The 23,075-nt window shown below is 41.0% G+C and overlaps 1 protein-coding gene across 2 annotated transcripts in view; it reads left to right on the top strand.

The window, feature by feature from the left end:
* Window positions 1–14,834: 14,834 nt before the first annotated feature.
* Window positions 14,835–23,075, top strand: part of TAB3 (TGF-beta activated kinase 1 (MAP3K7) binding protein 3) — a 44,604-nt gene continuing 36,363 nt past the window's right edge. For both annotated transcript variants that reach the window (XR_005601906.1, XM_039551888.1), the window contains exon 1: window positions 14,835–15,072. The gene's annotated coding sequence lies outside the window, so the exon portion shown is untranslated. The remainder of the gene's footprint in view (window positions 15,073–23,075) is intronic.

Genomic DNA, 23,075 nt, shown 5'->3' with positions numbered 1-23,075 from the left:
TAAAGCAACTAAAAGCAACACGTTCAGTACTTTTAGAAAACTTTAGAAATCAAAGCCATACAAACAAGGTGAAAGATTCTTAATAGCCTTCTGAAAATGAAGCAGCTACGGAAGGACACCGTTACACAAACATAACCCTGTTTAAAAAGGCCTGGGGTGGAGCTAGGAAATTATAGACCAGTTTGACCTTGGTGGTAGGCAAGATCCTAAAGATATTAATAAGAGATGAGATCACAAGGAACACAGACTGGGAAAAGTGATTAATGGACATAATCTACTTAGATTTCAAAAAAGTATTTGACATAAAACTGTAAAGTAGATTAATGTACAGTGGTAGCAAGCATAACACAGAAGGTGTCATCCTCGAGCGACTAACAAGAAGCACAAGTACTCCCTACATCTACCCTACATCTACTATCTGCACTCTTGGAGGAAGTACGATAAAATGTCATTCATTTGACATACAGACTGCAGACTGTGGCTAATTTATTGTCCTAAGGCTCCTGGTCTCTTAAAGATACAGGGGACACATTTTGCTCTCAGTCCCACAAGTGGAGTCAGTAGAATTACTCAAGCTGCGCAAAGTCTGGAATCTACCCTCGGTCACTTCCCTTTGCTTCAAAAGTGTGTTTCCTGTATTATTTTGCCAGAACCAGGTGTCTTGGTTGTTCCCCCCTGCTCTCAGTATACTGAACCAACTATTTTAGTGTCTCATCAATACCAGTGGACTGTGTGCTAGCACAGATTTACCACAGTGAGTGCTGAAGGCTATATATATTCTGTGTTAGGCATCATAGTTTCCTGTCAAACTAAATTATTTTGGTTTTTTGGTATTAGTTTGGGTTACAGCAGTGGAGATGAGATAAATATTTAGTCCTTCTTCCGCAGCATTGTGTTTTTTGAGAGTCACTTTTAGGGACCTGATCTGGTATCCTTCACTTATATCAATATAAATCCTGGGCAAACCCAAGAAAGCTGTTGCACTAAAATGAATAAAAAACCCTAGCACTGAGAGCATTAAATGTGTACTTTGGGTCAGGTTGTCTGAAAAGTCAATTGCATCAATTACAAGAGAGAAATTGGCTTATGTAGCTTCTTTACTGCTGATCCCTTGTAATGCCAAAAGGAAGTTCCAACACTGACAAGCTGACATATATAAAATGTGAATCCACTGGGACACTCTAAGTCTCCTTTGGAAACCCTGTCACCATCAACAGCTCAGGCTAATATCAGCAACTGCTGGGATAGTTGCTCAGAACAGTCATGCCTTTTCCAAAGTGTAAAGTTGAAATGGCAAGATAAAGTTGCTGCTTACACTCATGTTGCTGCTTCAGCCGGTTATATTTAACCCATTACTACTGGAGAGCTTGGCAGGTCGCTGAAGCATCGTGATGAACCAAAGTTAATGATAGCAGGGAAGCCAGCCCTGTTCCAGATTTGTCATGTGGATGTGATGCCATGTGCAGTGGACTGCAGTATCAATGAAAGGATCAGAAAGGAGTCAGCTGATCACTACAGATTCAGTCCCTAAAAACCACCCCACATCCACAACCTGAATTGCTCTCTGGGGGAAGAGGCAATACTACTGTGTACTTCTGGAACTAGGAGGGACTGCCAGCAGGAACAGGCCCAGAAGGGTGTGTGCCAAAGTGGCGATGGATCTCTAAGTTCAGCTGGGTAACTGAGAATGAAATTTGACTCAAATCTGCTGACAGCCATTTGTGTGCAAGTCACAGTGCCACTCATATGCATTCTCTTGGAAGTTTGGGTTATTTTGGTGGTGATGATGTTGCATAGAACATGTTCTGGAATTGGTTTTGGACTCTATCGGAAGTATTATCAGCACTTGAAAGTAAAAAAGTTCCAATAACTCTCTCTACATCAGGGACCTCACACAAACCCAGTCCTCTGACTTAGCAAAGTTGCACAACCTGGGTTGGGAAATGAAGGCTTCAGCTATTTACATTTACCTTTTTGCTAATGATGCTTACCTTTTGGATCTCTGCCAGGTAAGAATTTCACACATCCCTTGCCAAAAGGAAGAGAAAGCCACAGAAACAATGTACTCAATCTGCTTCTCGCCCATGCCACAGATTTCTTATACAACTCATTATAAGGAGCCCTAGGGTGTACAATCCATGGCACCCTCTCTTGTGAACAAAATGCACTGTAAAAAAGAACTTTATATTTTTTTCTTTATTATATCTCCAGTCTTCGTCAGAATAGTCATGAGCTGTTACAAATTAAAAGAAGGGAATCTTAGCTGCCAAGAGACTTTTGGAGATGACAAATAAAAAACCCCAATCTTTGCTCCCTGCAAACACTAAAAATGTTCAAGAGAAGTGTCTATCTATACTGGAGGCTGATATTTCAGTCTCTTTCTTTTCACTGGAAGCCTGGGCAATTTCTTGGCTACTGTTCTCTCAATCCTCCTCAACATCTCCTTCATTGATACTTCGAGCTTTGGTCATTCTGATAGGGTAGATTAGAAATAACATGTAAAGAAACGTGTAGGAACTGATGTGACAAAGGAACTTTGAACAGATGTAATTATGATGCTTAAGAAGAATCCAAATGCTTCACTACATGATTTAATGGAAGAGAAAACCAGATTCACATATTTTCTAAAGCAGAGAGAAAATGACCACTGCACAAAGAAATGGCACAATATTTATCCACTATGATACATCCCAATACAGAAAAATCAAATAAAGCCATAAGGAATAAGGTTTATTGAAATGATTAATGAGTATCAAAGGCCTGGGGAATGCAGGAGCTGGCACATAATATAAGACATTTCTGGAGAGTCATGGCTGAAACAATTTGTTTTCCCATGCATGAATAGGCTTTTCTTCTCTTTGGGCAACACAGTTCATCACAAAGAGTTACCAAAAATATAATCAAAAGTGACTTTTGACCCCATGACAAAAGCATTGTACATTAGTGCCAAGCTCTGCTAAGTTTTATTTTTCTTACATGGATTCTGAATTTGATACAGTTATGACTTTAGACCCTTGAGCTTTGTGGCCTAGAGCAAGCAGACGCAATCTATCCCAGAATTTAGACAGCACAGCAACAACATGAAAATATTTCTGTCCGCCTTATTCTTTGCTGGAGCTTCGTGCCAGGCTAAATAGAGAATATGGTCCATTGTTCTGTATGACTTGAATTAGAATTGTTAACCAAACTGACACTCGCTTAGGAAATATGTTCTTACTAAGAGTATTTCTGTTAAAACATTTAGACAGCAACAACACAGATACGTTAGCATATGAAATACTTCTCATCTGCATTCACCTAGCAATTTTATCAGGAAAAGGGTGCTACTCTCTAAACAGCTTACTCATAAAACATTTTATTAAATGACAATTATCAAACTGCAACTTTTCATGTAACACATTAGAATACAGAGGTGCTTGTACCTAGAAGTCAATTCTGCTGAGCCAAACCTGCACAGTTTCAGATTCATGCAGCACCCCAGCCATAAAATTATCATGGCTTACCAGGCATAGTGAGAGGCTGGGCTTCTTCAGAGAACACACAGAAATCCAGGATGGGGAAACAGGGATGTCAATATCCTGAGCTTTCTGTAAAGCTGTGGAAAAAGATACACACGGCTAACAGATCCCTCCATCTTCATAGATGCTTGCCTCCTTTTGCTAGTAAGTAATGACCATGGAATTGCTCCCTTTTGGAGTGCTATCTATAAATTGAGGGCTGTGTTGCTGCACTGGAGGTTTAGCCATAAGGATAGTGTGCTTTCTAAGACCTATAAAGGATTTCAGTAAGCAAGGGGTACTCCAAGCTGTGAGTCTGCCTGAATCTGTCTGTTCAGACTTGTGACTAATTGAGCATCTCACAAAAAGAAGGAAACCGAGGGAAGGCAGTACTAACCAGGCATGCAAATTAAATTGTTACAAAGATATGTGTTGAACAACTTCAGATAAAATGAATCACGTTACTATGAAAAATTATAGGCTGTACAATTACAGAGACTGAAGATACTTCTAATTACCCAGTGTTAATTATCTACTTAAAATGCTTTGGGAAGGATGAATAGGAGATCTGTTAGGAAGTACACTTCTGTTTATCGTTTAGGAAGCAATCACTGTATATGAGCTAAACTGTCTGCTTGGTGAACAAAAAAAGGTGTTTTGTACTTTGGAAAGCAAATGTCTCAATAAAACTATTTAACCGTATGTCAAAATCACAAGAAAGAAAAAAATTAAACTTCCTCACAATTTGTAAGCCAATTTCGTGATCTGGTGACATGTGTTTCAAATGCTCTGGTGTAACTGACGCAGGTACTTTTCACCCTATTTAAGGAAAAAACATCCTGTATATTCTTTCTTGCCAGCATTAAATGGCTATGAAATTTTTCTATTCCAGCCCCATACACACTTTGACCCTGCTCTTCCCCATTCCAAATGAGAGGTGGTACACGGTAATAAGTGCTTACATGCAATCCCACGTCAGTGCAAGCACACTTCCACAGCTGGTAGACAACAGCGTTAACAGAGCATTACATTATCTTAGAAATAATTGCAGAACAGAACTGGGATCTAACAACTCAGCGAGGTGCTAAGGCCTCACAGAAACCAGCAGGAACAACAGTTTGTACAGGAGAGAGGACTTCTACACCATAGCTGTAACATAGCAAGTGGTCCAAGATAAGAGATGAAGACATAGCTCAGGCAAAACCAACAGTTTGGTGAAATTTAAATTATATATATAAAAGAAGATATTAGACTAGAACTAACATTTCAGTTTTAATTACAAAGCTCACCCTGTAAACACTGACCAAAACTGAGCTGAGAAAACCTTCATTTCAGTTAGGATTCCAGGTTTCCACACTGCACACACAATGGCAAAAGAACAGGGATCTAAACAGACCTAATTATAGACTTTTCCTGTTCTCAAGCTACATGGAACCAAACTTCAAACAATTTAGCCTCTGGTAACCTTGACCTGGAAAGCAACTGCTGTTTTGGTCTATTAACAATCTTTAATGAGTGTATTGCCCAGGTTCTGGGTGGTCACTCAGTTTCCGGTGTATTAGCCTGCCATAGTAAAATCTAGGTAAGACTCTCAGCTTACAATGACAACTGAGAGGGCTGAAATGGAAATACGAATTGACAGTACAAGTTTCTCTGGTTTGCAGATCCTGTCATTACCAACCGAAACTCACACAGCAAGGAAAATCTGCACATGGTCACAAATCACAGAGAAGAAAGCCCAGAAAAAAATTACCTTTAGGGAGAAGGACATTACATGTTTAAATCTCTTTCAACTGAGTATGTCTTTCTCTTGATTTTCTTCTCAGATATTAAGGGTCTGAGTCTATACACACCAAATCAGTGGAAAATCTTCCAGCTGTGTTAGGTTTAAATGTGCTCCTTAAAAATCTAAAAAATAAACCAGCCGTGATGGGTTTAAGAGTTCATTTCTGTACACAATGTAATTTTTCTACAGTTACTTGAAAAATAATCAATGCTGGTCCTGTTTGAATATTGTCCTAAAACCTGCCTCGTCCTTACACAAAACGAAACCAAATAACAAATCACACAGCTTTTTCAAGTCCTTGCAAGCATATTGACTTGGGTAACATTTTTATCTTAGTGAAGCTGCAGTGCTGACAGAATTCAATAGCACAAACTCACTCCTGGAACTACACCAGCTCCCTCTATGTACACCTTGGCAGACACATCTTCTGGCTGAAAGACTGCAGTGAGATAGGAAATAGAAGTGGTGAAATTCAGCCTCAGCCTTCCCTATGCTGGTGGGTTCCAGAAGATTTATGGTGTTTCTAAGAAAGGCGCAGGGCCAGAAGTCCTGCAAACCCTTGCTCCGGGGATACTCGTGGAGTTTTGTCTATGCTTTCAGGCCTGGCTGCCTTCCCATGCAAATGATGCATGAGGATTAGCTTCTGTGCCAAAGGAAGCACAGATAACTTTGCCTTGACTTGAATGTTAACAAGTAGCAGACCCCGTGTGAGTGAGGTTTGAAAGGTAATTTTAAAAAGCAGCTGTTTCTTTAAACTTCACTGTACTTTCTAATTACAGTAAAGCTGAATGGCTTTCACTTGAAACCACATGCAATATAGCCTGGTAACTCTGGGTAACAGTTGGAGTGGAATCCTTGAATCCAAGGATGAATAACACCATTCCAGCTATTATATTGCTGAAGGTACATTTTCAAAGGCATACACAGACTCTGAAACAAAACATTTCCTTGGGGACAAGACAGATAAAAAAGTAACTTTTCAAACCTGCAGACCATTTAAAGCACAGTCTGCAATAGTAGTGGCTGTCAGCTGCTGTCTGATGTGAAAAATGTTAAGAACATGCTTTGTGTTTTACTGCAATAAAGGATTGTGTGGCAAAAGAAATTAAAAATACCTCGTTATCTGTCTGGAAATGAGAAGCTACCTTGTTTCACATATAATTGGAAGTGTTTGTTAAGAAAACAATTCTCACAGAGGTTGAAAGATACAAATTTTTATAGTCACATTATCATTAGTGAAAAGTGAAATACTTACCCTAATTTGTTCACAGCTTCACTTAGTCTCCTGATATTATTTGACTGAAATATGGAGTATTTACTTTCTCTTCTCCATTCATTTCATTGTAATAATGAAGATTTTAATTCTTTTTAACTTTTGTTTACTGTGTTTACTATTGTGTTGGCATAGATTTGACACAAAGGAAAATACATTGCTTGGAAAAGATGTTCTGTTTCTGTGGTGGAAAGCTGCATGTCAGATTAAAGGTTTATTTAAAAGGTGTTAGTTCCCTGCTGCATGTCTGTCTGAAAGTCAGCATTCATATTGTCTTCTTCCTTTTTTTTCTGGTTTGATTTTTTTCCCCTGTCCCCTGTGAACTTTGCCTATCTTTTCAAACTACTGGCTTGAAGAAAACCACCCACCCAGATTTTGTCTGGTCATATAACTCGGGAGAATTTCTGGAATTTTCTGTCCTTTCTTTTGCTTGCTCTTATTTCTGCAGTACCTGACAGAAGGTTAATCAGAACTCTTTTTCATGCTCTGATAACCTGTGCAGAAAAAAATACAGAAGGCTGGACTATGAAAGCCTTGATTAGCACATGTAGTACTAATCAATAGTACAATGTATCTTAAGCTATGCATGTTAGAATAGTTGCCCAATTCTATAAAATTTAAGTCTTCCATACAAAACCAGCAGCAGGAAGTTCTTCCTTGTCTTCAGAAAATTTACTTCTATTCATTAAGGAGAAAAAGAGTGGAATGAATTTTAGGAGTGTATATTTTCAAAGAGAGCAGAAGGTGCTGAATCTTTATTATTAGTGTCTCAGGGAAAACCTTTCCATAGACCATCTGGAATTTCCTCAAAAGGGAACATTAATCTAATTCCACCTGATGACATCAGGATTTGTTTTCTATTTTCATATGCTTTATATTAGGTCCTGTAACTGGAAAAGCCGATGGTCTGTGGATCAAAAGAGAATCATAGGTATTTGATACTGTGTGGCTTAATACTTTAACAGATTTGAAGTTATTACCAAGGAATCCATAGCAGCTAGCAAAAGGACCTCAGCAAAAAGACAGATGTAAGAAGATTTTTTTTCATCAGTTGTCTTTCCATTCCACTTCAATTAGGGTAAACCACACCAGAAGTGTTGGAAGCACCTGCTACTATTGATACCAGCATCACACAGAAGGAAGGGCCAGTGCTTTTCAGCTGGCTGGAGACAAGAGAAGTCCCTTGCTTGGGAACTAGTGCCCTCAGCAAGCAAGTTAACTAACAGTTCAAACCCTACATATGACCTGGTGTCACTCTGGAAATAAAAGCTGGTTTTCCCCACCTCTCCCATGAGAAATGTCTGTGAGTGACTCTGCAAAATCTCCTTGCTGCACACACCAGTCCATGGTGTCTTGGCTGCAAAATCACAGAGGTCATGTTATGCACAGTCCTCGTGCACCACCAACACTGTCTTGTGCTCTGCTCTGGCCTTACATTATCATTACACCTGTAAAATACTCACATATGGCCCAGGCTGCTGGGAGTTCAATACTTTACTGATTGTTGTCCTGGGGTGAGAGTTTGGAACAGGGAGTCACAGATGCCTTCAGAGTTAAGTGTTAGTTTCTCAAGAATTGAGGGGAACTGTTTTAATGAAGTGTTGCAGCACAAGCTGTGTTTTAAAAAATGCCTCAGCCTCAACTCTCCCTGAAGTACCAGTGTTCTTCAACCACCTCAGTCTTCCTCCTAAAGTGGTGCTGCTGAGAACTGCTCTGGCTGTAAGCTGTTCTGCACTACTGCAAGATGCCATAAAGTGCAAATCAACAGTCAAAACACATTTAAATATTTAATTATATATAGGGCTCTACCTTAAAGCTTCCTTTTCAAGGTCCAAGAAGTTACATGCTTTGCCCAGTGACTTGAGACAAAATTCTCCATTACTACTTAGGAACACATGTAGGTCATAAATTACATTAACCTCCGGCTACTAATGCAGTCTGTACTATGACACCACTGCAGCCTCTCTGCAGATGCCTCTGCCACAAGAGCTGGTTCTGGTGTAGTGGGCACACTCACATTAACTTTTATCTAGCTAGAAACAGCAGTAATATAGACTCAGTAGCACACACTTCATCATTGACTGCACCAACCTGCAGAAAACCCTACCTATATATACACGTATATATATATATATATATATGAAGTCTGTGAGCCCTCACTATAACCTACAGTGCTATATTTATATGATTGTCAAATTGCATGCTAGCTGGATTTAACTTGGTGTGGTTATGTCCCATCATTTACTGAGTAAAGTTACTGCAAGTGCTGGCTCAATAGACTGATGCTGAAAGTGTTTTCCACACAACTTATGCTCTTACTGCTGCCCCAAAATATTTTAGCATGGCTGAAACTAAACTTTCCATAGCAGGCTATAAAATACAATCAAAACAATCACATAATGAAATCTGTTGTATTTTATATAATAAATAGGAACTTTGCCCAAACCTCATGTAAGTAATTGGTTTTCATTCGTATCCCGCAGCATGGTTGTACTTTTGTGTGGTATTACAGAGCATGGTTTGAAAATAATTTTCTATTACACTTGTGCATCTTTCTAGGAATATAACAACAAAGAACAAAAGGAAGTATTTGCTTCACAGTCAAAACACACTGTTCCTTCCCTCTGGAACAACTCACAGGGCTGTACACCCCCTGTATCTCTCTTGCCCAACAGATGAGTAGGAAAGCAAGAAAGAGTGTAAAGAACATTTGATTCTTCGGCAGTAATGCTTTCTATATGTTGCACAGCACTCTCTTGCACTCCCATAAGGATGAGTATTTCGTTTCTACAGACTGGGTTTCTGTGCCCCAATCACTCGGACTGCTTTTACTAGCAACCATATCTGATGTGATGTGGTGATCTGCTATCTGCCCCTATTCCTGTTCACAGGATCAGCTTGCACTGAGTAATGGCTGGGCCACTGACAGTGTGTGATGATGAGTTTGGACAAGCAGTCAGTACAACTCAAAAGGACTATCTTCTTTTCAAATGTCACACTTCAGTGAAAAATCTGGGAACTGGAAAAAACACCCTGATGCTGTTAGATCTGATTACAGGAATTGAGGCAAAAATGTTACTTCCTCCTGAGGGAACTGCAAACCACTAAATCATACTAAGTTTAAAAATGCACATGTGGTCTTCTATTAGGATAATTTACAAATGCGTTTCTTTTATTCTCAAGAATTTAAAAATCCTTAAAAGCAATTTTACAAATCAGACTCCCCAATGTAGGTGCATCTATGTACACCTAAATGGCACAGTGGACTCCAACTAGTGGCATTGTGTGCACTGCGGAAGGACAGCCACACCTAAGATAAAAACAGAAGCTCATGTTATAGGATACAGTAGTCCCACACAATAGCACTGGCACAGAAGGAGTAAATGACGTCATTCATTTCAATTTCTGCTACCACAGGGGTACTCTAGGTATTCAGAAACTACATCCAAACAGAGCACCAAAACTAACAGCAATGGAAAACACCCCCAAGGGAATCAATTATATTTTTATATATCATCCAAAAGAAAAACACATCTTCATGTCACTTCAGGAAAAGAAATCACAGAATCTATTTGAATTATTACTAAAGCCCTTGAACCCTAACAACAAAAATGCATGCTCATAAAAAGCATACACACAAGGATGTCTTTGCACTGTCCTCACACTACATATCCCATTCAAACACTGAGAAAACACTTATGCCACAACCACAATATGTTACTACTGATTTAATTCATCAGTCTTTCAGCACCAACTTAACAGCTCTAGTGACAACTATGCCAGGACTGTGGCTTTTAGGAAGTTTGTGCAAAGGAACACCTGAAATTTTCGTAAGTTTTGAAGCATGCTTTTGAAGAACCTGTTCTTCCAAGTCACAGACTAATCTGAAAAGCAGCAAACTTAATTACAGAAATTTCAAAATAAAAAGTGAGGACTGCAAGCCAACAAAGAGATGGGGGCTGGCCCCCTGGGGGAGCAGCTCTACGGCTCTTCCCAGTGTCTGCCTTGTTCTCTAGGTTCAGAAGACCATTCCTGAAGAGCAGCAGAGCTCTGTCCCTGCCTGCTGGAGTCATGCACAGAAGTTTGGAGTACAAAGGCAGACCTTGAAAATATTCTGGTACAGAGACAGATGTGATCACAGTGTTGTATGTGTGAAGTGGAGAATAAGGGAAAAAAGGGAAAAGCGAATAGCGAGGGATAATGCCTTATCCTTTCCTGGACACACATGCGCACTGAAACATACACCAACAGGTTCCCCAAACTGTGTCAGGTGGCCCTTCTGAGGGTCTAACAATTCACAGTTATTTAGATCTGCACTTCATAAGGCAGCAAAAATTCCACCCTAAGATAAAGCAATAACATTTTTGACTGCTCTTGGGAATATTTTCCATTTTCTCAGAGGTTTATTTTGACTTCTCAGCTTCACTATTGCTGTGTTTACTAGTAAGTTCCAAGATATCTTCATTTTGAACTCAACTTCTTGATCCATGATCCCTGTTAAAACAAACATTTTCTTCTGCTACCTCAGTGACATGGCTGACAGCAAATCGAAATGAACAAATAACCAGGGTATCTAGCAGAGTCAAAACAGCTTTACAACAGCTTTGCAAACAGCTTTAGCAGAATGAAAAGTACAAAGGGTGATGCATAATTCCAAGAAGTTTTGATTAAATTTGGAATCCAGTAGATGAATTGTGCTCTAGAAATTGTTCTTCGGGTATAGAATTCACCTTAAGGTGAGGAAAGGCCAAGGATACATTCCTTCAATGTAATGAAACACAGAGAAGTGAGGAGGACTTACAAACCAATGGCATAGAACTTATTAAAGAATATGCAGGCAGAATTAGAATTATCATAGAGAGGATATTCTTGACTCTTGAGCTCCATAGGCTTCCACCTAAATAATCCTGGTTAGACCCTGAATTCTGCAATTTCTTGAACACAAACTACTACAGGGGTCAGCAGGATCTGACACTAACACAAAGCACTACCACAGACCTAGACATGACTGCTTAGAATTCATCCCAATGTAATTTCCTTCCATAAGGAAAATAATATGAAAAAAATGTACCTTCTTACTCTAGGCACACACTCCGGGTTTTTTTTCATAATTGTGTTAAATACTTGAAGTGCTTTAGGACCAAAATATATAACTTCTTTTTTTGACTAAAACTCTGACAAATGGATGCATTCCATTCCCACACAGTGGGACTGTATTCCCCTTCAGGCATCATGAAATAAACTTGTTTGGTGTATTTCAGTGACAAAACATCGGCCACGGTGTAACAGGGGGAAAGAACTCAGTCTGACTTTTTAGATTCAAGACTCAGTTTATGGTGCTTACATTGGAAAGTTATGCTTTTGATTTGTAAATGGAACTGAGTACAGGAACTATTCAGACAGAAAACGTATGGAACGGCCATTTTATCAAGATGCTTTTCTGACCGCAATTCCTAGGCACAAACATGCATAAAATTGCTTTCTTCCAAAATAGGAAAGTGGGTCTCTTGGATTGTTGCTCATAAAGAGAAAAGGGGAGCAGAAATAACTCCATTTTTGTTCTGCTTAAAATTAATGTAGCATGGAATTTAAATCCAAACCTGAGGCCTTTCAAAGATGGGTAGTAGTGACTGCCATAAGCATTAAATTTAAAAAAAAAAAAAAATCACACAGAACCCAGAGGCATTTTCATCTAGAAGTTATTACAGGACTGGGTTTAACAAGGAATTCCATTTGACTTTGAGTTAACTGTCTGAGCTGCAAGTATTGAGGTCTAGCTTTCAAATTCTTCATTGCATATATTGCATTTTTTTAAAATACAGAAAAAAATGGGGATTTATTTCAGAGTCCTGATACTCTGCTTCCCACACAGCTGTCTAAGAACAGCCCTGATTACTCTGTGCCAGCGCTCCTTGTTTCCAGCTGCTAAATCCCATTAGAAGTAGCTAAAAATGAGTTAAGCGCTTTCCTAACATTACTTTTCCTTATAATCAATTTTTGTAGTTGTCATATGGATAAGAGACGGAAAGGCTGGATCAGCAATAAAATTAACTGCTCTCAGAGATGTGTTCAGCAAAGTTAGAACATACACAATCTTTGATTTCTGGGGTAATCAGGCACCTAATACCCATAAGGATTTTTTTCTTAAATTCTTGAGCACAGCCCTGCCTGTGCTATGATTAATTGTGAAGTTTCAAGACCGATTAATTTCCCAGTCTCACAATCCTGCTCTCAAGCCTACAACTAGCTAAGGGTAGATGAAAAATTCTGAGTATCTGCAATTTCTGTTGGAACACTCCTGCTTTGAAAGTGGGATAAAAGTCAGGCAATTGCTGGATTATAGTCCACCATTACAGTCCATTCCATAGGATTGCAGAGGAAAAGCATCATTTCCAAAGAAGCACTGGTTGTTTCTAAAGTGAAATGGAACCCATTTTTATGAACCTACAGTGGTTTGCCAGGACACACTGGAGCTGTTAGTACAAGGAGTTTACAGAGAGGCAGTGACAAAGTGACTCAGACGCTGATTTGAAAAATCTGGAAGCAACAATGACAGGATGAATTAAGACAGTAGCTGGACAACACAAAAAATGCTGAAGAAGCCAGGGCCAGCACATGTAAGTCACGGCACAGAGGCTCTCATGCACACAACATCAACAGCTGTACCAGGGGCTGTTTCTTACATTTTAAATGAGACTAGATATAGCTGCGGGAACTATTCATTGGCATCAACAGTGCATGCTTATATTTGGAAATTATGGATTTTTGCTGAGGAATATGCACTTCAGCATCTTGTTAATAGTTCCAATCACAGGATAAGAATCAATCTCTTTTAGATAAAAAGTATTGTTGCACCGAGATCCTGTTTACTTCCAGTTTTACATCTTGCCTCTCCAGAAATGTTAGTTAGGCTTGGCGTGTTTCCGATGTAGGGATTAGAGTACAGGAATTCCTTAATTAACTTCACACAACCTCTGACACAGGAGCCGAGGCCTCTGTACACGGAAGATGACGTGGAGAGTCAGTAACCGCAATACAAGACACACATCCCCCCCACACTTCCAGTTCTCTATCAGAGAGAGACAGAAGGTGGTTACAGAGCTCTGCATCTGCTCTCATCGGTATCAGTGCAATGGTGTTTCTGTGGCTCTGAAACCGCGATAAGAAAAAAAAACTACACAAGACAGATACTGTCTAAACAAAGAAAAATATCTATACACACACACACAAATCCTGAAAAACACAAATCATGGTCTTTATCATTTAGTAAAAGATCCTTTACACCAGTTTACACTGGCACACAAAACAAATGTAATCTCAAGGCCCAGTCTGTGGATGAAAAATCAGTGTACACCCACTAAACCATCTGCAAGGCTCTGCCTCAACAGGAAGATTTCAGCCCCCATAGATGCCAATTACAAGTTCACGTTGGATCAATCCATATTAATCATAACCGCCCCAAGTCTGTCCTGCAAGCAGAGGGACACAAAAGTATTACTTCAACTGGCACAGGATCACGAGACACTTGGGTAGGAGCACAGCACACCCGCGTTTTTCTGCTCATAGCTAATCCATCCTATGTAAGAACACGTACTGGAACAGATTGTCCAGAGAGAGCATGGAGTCCCCCTCAGTGGAGACATTCCAGAACCGTCCGGACACAGCCCTGTCCCGTGTGCTCTGGGATGGCCCTGCATCAGCAGAGGCTGGGCCAGATGACCCACTGTGGTCTCTTCCAACCTGACACATTCTGTGATTCTGTGAATTGTGCCGTAACCACTGTGTCCACGCGCCTTATCGCTGCTGTCAATATTCAGAAAATAACACCTTAGTTCCAGTCACCGCCCAAGCACGCTCAGGCTTCTCTAGAGACGAAAGCCCTGGCGGAAGGTCAGTCCCCAAGCACCTCCAGCACCCAACGCTGTGCCCCGCCCCGGCTTCGGGGAAGCTTCGTTTAAAGGCGCTGAGTGCGGTGACGGCACGGAGGAGGGACAGGAGTGAACCCCGAGGCCGGAGCCCCTTCACGGTCAGGCGGGAGCCCCTTCACGTCAGGCGGGAGCCCCTTCACGCCGCCCCAGAGCGGCCGCCCCACACGGGCCTGGCCCCGCCCCCGGGGCCGCCCCGCCCCAGTCACGCCCTCCCCCGCTCGTTGCCGCGCGCCTTCGCGCCCCCTCTCCTCCCCCCGCCGCTGCCTCCCCAAGTCTCGCGAGAAGCCGCGCGGTCCGGCGCGCGCGGGCCGCGCCATGTCGGATGCCGTTGGGCGCAGCCGGGGCCCCGCCCCGCCCGGCGGCCCCAGCGCCCCGCACTGAGCCCGGAAGCGCTTCCCGGCCGCGCGCCCCGGGACTCCCGTCCCCGCTCCAGCCTCCGCTCCCCGCGCCCGGCGGGGGCACGCGCCTCTCCCTTCCCCTTTCCTCAGGAGGAGCGGGGGGGCCCCCGCAGCGGGGCCCGGGCCAGAGCCAGGGGCGGGAATGCAGCCGCCGGAGCCGCAGCCGCAGCCGAGCCCCCAGCGCAGCACGGTGAGAGGGGGCGGTGGTGAGGGAGAGGTGTGCGGGGCGAATTTGGGAGCGGGCAGGGCCGCCCCGGTGCCGGGGGTCAGTGAAGGGGGCTCGGGTGACACCCCCCCGCTGCCCCCATCCCGCCGGGCTGTGGGTGCCCCCCCCTCCCCGGGTGGGAGCGGGCTGCAGCCGTCCCGGGGGACACGGACGGGCTGCCCCGGGGAGCAGGGGGTGTCCTGCCCTGCGTGGGCCCGGGTGCGGTGACGGGAGGCGGCTCGTGTTGATCCTGGCTCCTGTTTTGCTGCCGCACTCCCACGCACCGAGCAGGGAAAACTTTGGTCTTTGTTTTTGGAGCCCTTTGCGGAGCAAGGCGGGCGGGCTGCCCGGGGATCCCGTGCGGGTGTCCCCTCAGCAGGGGCTGTGGTGTCTGCTGGGCCACTGATGCTGTTCTTGCTGCGTAAAAATAAATAAATAATCAAAAAGCAAATGGATTCACAGGTAAACGCTGCCACTGCCCCTTGGACGTGACTGCAGCGCGATGCTGCTGCTGCTGCTGTGCCTTGGCTCTAGAAATAGAAGGGCCCCAAAGGTAGCAAGGCCTTGGCTATGCTTTGTCCAGAATCTTGGCTTCAGGTCGGGTTTGAGATCTTATCGACTGTTTGTATTTGCTCTGAGGAAGATTAACTCGAGTTTCATTTTGTTTGTTTTTTTTAATATATATGGTGGATGGATGCAGCTCTTATTTATGCCTTGATACTGTTCACTGTTAGTGTAGGACTGTGCAGTCGCTGTGCTTTTTCCCCTGGTTCAAACATAACTTGTAACATGATATTGGCCGTTGTTTCCTTGGCTTTGGCAAGGAGAAAACAAGGAGACGAAAGGCAATTGCTTAGATGGCTTGGAAGTATCTGTATTTCATGGTTTGGTAGAGATTCCCTGTGTCAAAAAAAAAAACTGAATGGCAGAGATAGGCCACACTTGGAAAGTAATGGAAAAACTTAAAGTGAGACACTGTGTTCAGGTAAACATGCATAAAACTGTCATGGAAGGTCTCACAGGTGAGTGAGTGCTAACCAGTTTGAAGATGCTAGTCTTCTTCCCTTCTAAATGACTATTGAGAGTGGTCAGGTCAACCTGTCCAGCTAATGTGTCAATATGTGTTTGTTATTTTTAGTGCTGGTGTTTACTGTGACAAAATTGAGTAGTATTTCTTTATGGGCTTGTGTTCTGTAGCAGGTCCACCTGATCACTAATGTTTCCAGAGGACTTAGTATAACAGCACACTTAAAACTTACAGGTAAAGCTTGTGTGATCAAAGGCCAGTCACTGTTCTGGTGACTTTAATTTTGTTTTCTAGATCTGTGAGAAAAGCAATGGTTTTTTTCTGCCCCTCCTTAAGTATATTTGCAGTTAACATATTTCATGTAAAAAGAAGAAATGTTAAATTCATTTCCTCTTTGTAGAGGGAGAGGAACAGGATTCTTAAAAATAAAATATTTCACAACATTTGTTAAAGCTTGCTCTTTGTCCTGCCTTGTGAATGGTGTCTGTTGATAGCAGCAGTCTGAAGAGTGTCATAACAGCCTGTATTAATGTATATATAGACTGTCTCAGTTCATCCATAAAATTAACAATATACCAAATTTTGCATACATTATTGAGGAATAATCAGCATTTAAGCCTGCCTTTAATCTTGAATCTTTTGGTTTAAACACAGGTAGCTGGATAAGTGTGATGTGTTCTCATTATGAAATTATACTTTTATGATGTATTTTTTTCAGCTTGGGTCATAACCTTTACAGTTAATGATTGCGGGTAAATGTAAATAGGGTATTGTGAGATCTGTGTCCATTGTTGTTTCCTGGATCTCACTGAGGCTCCTTTTTCTTTCCATGAGTTTTCACCTTGGGGAAGACTAGATCAGTTGAATAGGTATTGTGAAAACATATCTGACTTTCAGCCAGCTTTGTTGATGTCTGTGCTGGTGTCTCTCTGTTGAGTTGCAAAGTAGAAGATAATCCTAATGGAAAAAGACTCCTTTGAAGTAAGCCAAGAGAATACATTAATGTGGTTCTTTGGGTTATCCAGTAATAACTTGCCTCTGTCCCCTCTCAAGAATTATGTAGTTTAAATGAAGTTTTTGGTTGCGCTGGTCTGTAGACATTGTCCTGACTTCAAACCTGCAATGATTCATTTTGTATGTATTTGTAAACAGCATAAGTAGCCTCAAAGTATGACCTGCAAAAGTGTTCTTTGTTAGGGCAAGAGTTAGTGGGTATGTACTGCAGTACATAATAAATACGAAACCTAAGATGTTTTATTGAATTATTTTTCAAAGAGCTGTGTATTCAACTGGGATGATTTTCAAATCCCTACTTTCACAGCTGCAGTGTTTCAACAGAATCACTAACACAAGAAAAAGCCTTTGATTTACTTTTTTGACACCAAAGGTTTAGTGATGATCGAGTCATTGAGTAAATGATCAAATCTAGTAAGTTTTGGGTAACGTCAAGTCTATCGTGTGCTTAGTCATCCAACTCAACTATGCTATGACACATTCTGCTCTGGGAGCATCTATGGTGCTGCTGTTCCCACTGCTGTGAGCTGAAGTAGGTGCAGTGCCTGTGTGTGCACACATAAGTGCAGGTGAAGTGTAGCTAAAGGTGTCTGCAGTGGAAGTTATTTTTGTTACATGGTACGGTTAAAGGGCAGGTGACAAGTGGAGTGAAACTGAGAAGGTTGGTTCATGCAAAGCCTGAAAAATTATCACAAGCACCTTTTGGACTACTTTTGACTGCAAGTGTTTTAAGGTACATGGTAGAAATATCTCTGACTTGTGGTTTTGCAATATCTTTTCCTGTCCCTTTACTGTCTTTACTCAAACAGAAGAATAAAGCTGAACTGAAAATTTTTGGTGCTACCTGGTGTGGTAAACTGATACTAGGGATTGACTTTCAAATCCCTGCCAAAGTTTTCTATTATTGTCTTTCTTTTTTCTGAGTTGGAACTCTTGATTTTCTATATAATACAAATTTTCTGTAGACTTATTTCTGTATGGGCATAGCAGACTAAAATACTGTCCGAAGGGTAATACTGACTGTCTTGTTCTTGTGAGAGACTGAGAATAGTTCTGCAGAGGTTGAATGTGTGGTGATGTCATAACGTGAGAAGCTCTCACCATAAATGGAAAGATGAGTTTTGAAATACTTGTTTAGACTTGCGTGTGCAATTGTTGAAGATGTTGGTTGAAAACACTGCTAGAATAGATTCTTGTAGTCTGCCAAACCTTGAAGCATCAGTCAAAGTTGTCCTTTGAAAGGCTTTCTAATTGGGAATGTGCTTGTAATACTTAGCAAATTGCTCTCTCCAGCTGCAGACAAACGGTAATAGCGTAGGTGGTTCTGTGGTACTGAATATCCGTCCTGGGTATCTCCTGTGTGAGGGGAGGGTTGTTGGTCAGTAACTTCTGTGCTGTGTCAGTCAGTGTTTAAGAGGTGGCACTGTGGTATTGGTATCCAGGAGACTCATGTGCACAACTTCCAGAAAAAACATCACTGAGGCATTTTTATTGACTTGAGAAGCTGAAATACATGTCACAAAATTCAGTATGTAATAAGGGGACAATGCCACATTATTGCTGATACAGTTCAAGTTGTGCAGTGGGTTCTCATTGTTTGGTGTTTTGCTTGTTTTTTTTTTTTTTCTTTTTGAAGATGAATTATACTGGATTCATCACACTGTCTGTCTCAGCTTAATGTCAGTGGAAGTAACATTTCAGTACTCTTACACCTCATCGATTACTACATTGAATGCTTCTCCCTTTTCAAGTATTGTTTTACAATAGCCAGCATAGCACTGGACTATACAAGCGAAAAATGCCATTTCTGTTCAGGTTATGTACTGCTTTGTGTTTTTAAGAGGCATTAGTGTTCTTCAGTTCCTGGTGGGCTTTATTTTATTAAGGCCCTGAATTCAAAGTAGTGGGATTTTAAAAGCATTGAATTACCAGGTTTTGTCCTAATCTAGCTCTTTTGTAAGGAAAATTACTGCTCTTTTTCAGAGAGTTGTTTAAAGCAGGGAGCTTTGTAAGCAAATAGCAAAGTCACAGAGAGAGAGAGAGAGAGAGGGAGAGGTCATTCTGCTACAGTGGTATTGAGCAGCCTGGCTGCCACAGCTGAAGTGCAGATGTTTTCCTATCTGTGTGTGGGCTTGCTGGTGGATCATTAAGAGTGTTTTCTTTAAAACACCTTTCTGCAGATTCTGTTCAGTCTGTCTTGTTCCACGCTCATAATGAAATACCTTCTTTCAAATGATATTGCATATCCACTAAAGTGTATATTAACTTGAAAAGTGGGTCAATTTCTGTGAAATCATGGTTGATCTAGGGACAAATTGAGAATTTTTAGAAAAAAAAACCCTGTTAGTATCAGTATTTGTCTTGGATGTTGTAGCAGGAAAAAACTTGAATGGTTTAATAAACTGCACTCAGTATTAGTCGACTATTTCTTACCAGATTTGGTAAAAAGATCCGCAGCAGTGCTGGTATTTTAATCTTGTTGCAACTTTAAGCTTAAGCATTTTTCCATTCCTTGGTTATATTCTGAGGTGATTTGCCCCCAAGTCTCATCTGTTTGAACAATTCTTCCTGGTTTACAGTGTCACAGCTGCATTAGACAATGGCTGGCACAAGGCTTGGTTTGCTCTATGTATGTTATTTGTCACATTGGTATAAATCTTCAAGTGTAATTCTTTGTGTTCAATGGGGAATTTGTATACTTTGGCTTGCCTCAAGATGTGGACACTTTTTCCTAGCACTTGAAAGAGTTACAGATTTGTTTTGTTCTTTCGCATTGGGCATAGGATCAATAATAGTTGATAAATAGGAGGTGGTTGGTTTTTGTTGGCTTTTTTTTTTTTTACCTAGATGTTGTGCAAGTTATGAAAGAAATATAGAACTTGGCTTTCATGTGGATATTCTTGAAGATCAACTTGCAGAAATAGTAAGCCAGGCACTAGGCTTTTGCAGAGCATTGCATTAAAGTGTATCTGCCTTTTCTTCTTGAACTTCTTATGTTTATCTTGAAGGAATAGTAATTCTCACTGTAATCCTGCTAATGTTGGACCAGAAATGATGTGTCTAGATAAGGCAAAGTGTTAATTTGGTACAGTTTCACTCTGTTACTTCATATTTGCTCAAAAAAATATGGACAGGTTAAATTTCTACTAGGAAGCATTACATCAAATACCATCTTTCTTCTCACTGAGGATTTGAATGTGTTAAAAACTTTAAGTTATTTTCTGGACATTCTGCTGAAAAGTTACTTTATGTTCTTTCCTGTTAAAAATCAAGTTTTAGCTGATGGATGATCTGGAACTATGCAAATGTAACTTCAGTAATTGCTGAGTAAGTATTACAGCTGAATTCGGAACACTTACATGAAATTATATTTTAAAACTTAAATTTTTGTCAGTGCTTTTGTACATTAGCAGGGGTTTTTCAACTCATTAGTAAGTTTCAAATGGACAGGATGGGAACAGCTATTGTAGTCTTTTATCTATGCTTTGTTTCCTGCTGCTTGGGTAGCATCATGAAAATGTAAAAGTTTGCATGCTGTTACAACTTCATGAACATCAGTGTTTTATACAGGTGTTTCACAAGAAGTCTCATTGTTGGACTGAAAATGCTTCACGCACTGTGTGTTTAAGAGCTTTTTGAATAATTTTTCAGGAATATGTTTGTAGTTTTGCACTTTCTCCTGCGCTTACACTGAAGCGGTTAGTTGTCACTGTGTGCTGGTTTCAGTAGCAGGCAGTGACAGTGAGATAATTACCCCAGTTCACATCTAGTTTCCTTCTGTGTTGGTGTGAGTTCATTGACACTTTCTGCAACAAACATTTTTTAATTATTGTTTTCTTGGAATATCCAGTTTAAAGGAAGAGAGATCAGACAGGGAAGAGACTTTGTACCACATCTGTTGCAGTTGAATTGTTTATAAATGGCAGAATGTAGATTCTCTTAAATGAAATGTCTCTTTGCTTTTGAAGCCCATCCTCTAGATGCAGTAGATGCTTCTTTGGCTTTAAAGAAAGTTGCAAGTCAAGTAAATGTTCTACCTGCCAATCCTTTTCAAAATTTGACAGTTGAGGTAAAGGAGGCTGAAGGTAGCCTTAGGCCTGAGGGAGACCTAAGTAAGATCAGCTATTTTGGTCTGTCTTTAGAAGTTATGATCTACTATATTAAAAAAAAAGAGAGAGAAAAAGAGTCAAAAAATCACCCAAATGTTGAAATAAAGTTCCTTCATCTAGGAGTAAGGGGTCTGTGAGAAGTGGATGGCTTCTGTAGAGGACAACTTGAAGTTTTCCGAAGAGAAGAATCATCTCAGCAGCTCTGTACAGCAGGTCTTGATGTTCTTAGTTCCATCAGCTGGGTGACATCTTTCTATAGTAATGTGGACACTGAGGCATCTTCAGTGATCTCTGTTGTTGTTACTCATAGAGGCACTAGTACCCACAACACAGACGTTTCTGGTACTGTGGTAAACAGTGCTTCTATTTCTGGAGGAACACCCAGTCACTTGAAAGCTGCTTTTCCTTAACTGAGACATTTTTCTGTAAAAGTTGTAGCAAAAATTTATGACGCTTCTCCTAAGAGCATATGTTACCCAAGATGTGATCAGGACATGGAGGCTTGTGCTGTTTGGTTCTTATCTGTACCATTCAGTTCTTGGGTTTTGTCTTCAGAAGTCCCAGTGCAGTTTGTTCTCATGTCCATCTGTTACTGAGAGGTTGAAACACAGCGTTACTGGACTGGCGTCTCCAGTCTGATGGAGGATTCCCATCCAGGAAACGCAGAGAAGATGGAGGAACAGCTCCTACTTCTCTTACCCTTTAAGAAATCCGTATCTTCTGAAAGAGAGAGTCTGCTCACTCTCCTGGTGGTTGGACAAGGTGGAGAAAACTTTTCATTGCCACTTCTGGGCTCACTGAAGCCGTGGTCTCTGTGGGGTTGCAGTTCACAGACTTGATGGCTCGGAGAACTAGCTGAAGGGAGATTAGTGTTGGGTAGCTGACAGGAAAGGATCAAAAGAAGTTTGACTCTGTTCTGTGAGCTGCGTTTTAGAAAGACCCCGCAAAACCAAGCAGTCCTTATGTGCTTTCCCCACCACTGAATCCTGTTAAAATCTATACCGTAGATCATTGTTTGGTCCAGCTTCCTGTAAAGAAATCTAAAGAATGAGATTCTAGTCTCTAAATGTCTCTTGGTTTTTGAAGTTTTGAAAGGTAAGGTTTTTGTGAGCTCTAGAAAAAGAGGAAAGAAAAGGGTTAAGTGTTCTTCTGTGATTCAGGTGAGAAGAAAGTAGTTATTACATTGACATTTTGCTATGTTTTGTTCTTATGTTTTGATTATGTGCTAGAACACAGATTCCAGAAAGAACAGATGTCTCATGGGAGAAGTTGTGTCCTCGTGGCAGTAGCAAATTTCTGCTTTGGGGCTACTCTGAATAACTTGTCTTGAGCATAATCATTGGATTACTGTATCCACTTGTCCACGAATAGAATATTTGAGTTTAAGCTTTGCTAGTATCTTTAGTTAGTCAGCCTGGGAGTAAGGATTACAGATATTTTGAATTAGTTCCTAAGTGCTGCTTTCTGAACTTTTTTGCTGCTGTTGGTTGTAAGTGCCATCAGTAAAAAGGGTTGACTGCCACATGCTTATGTAAGCTGCACTCATTTTTTTAAGTGAAACTATTTATGGCACAGGCTGTTTAGTCTGTTCAGAAAATGAAAACTCTACATACTTAAGGGGAATGCATTTAGACTTGCTTAGGGCTTTCTTTTGTCTGCTTTTCTGAGTTTGGTTTTGTTTTGTTTTTTTCACCATAGCTGGTTTTGTGGTGGATGAGGGTGGTGTTTCTTTTGTTTTCCCAGCAAGTGTATGGTATACTTAGACTTGCAGGGCAAGTTATTTCTGTGTATAGTAGAATGAGTGAATTACGTAAGCATGTTACATGATCATAAATAAT

The sequence above is a fragment of the Corvus cornix genome, chromosome 1 (genome assembly GCF_000738735.6).
Source record: "Corvus cornix cornix isolate S_Up_H32 chromosome 1, ASM73873v5, whole genome shotgun sequence".
Taxonomy (NCBI): domain Eukaryota; kingdom Metazoa; phylum Chordata; class Aves; order Passeriformes; family Corvidae; genus Corvus; species Corvus cornix.
The sequence above is the reverse complement of the archived record's forward strand: the minus strand, read 5'-3'. Positions and strand labels throughout refer to the sequence as shown.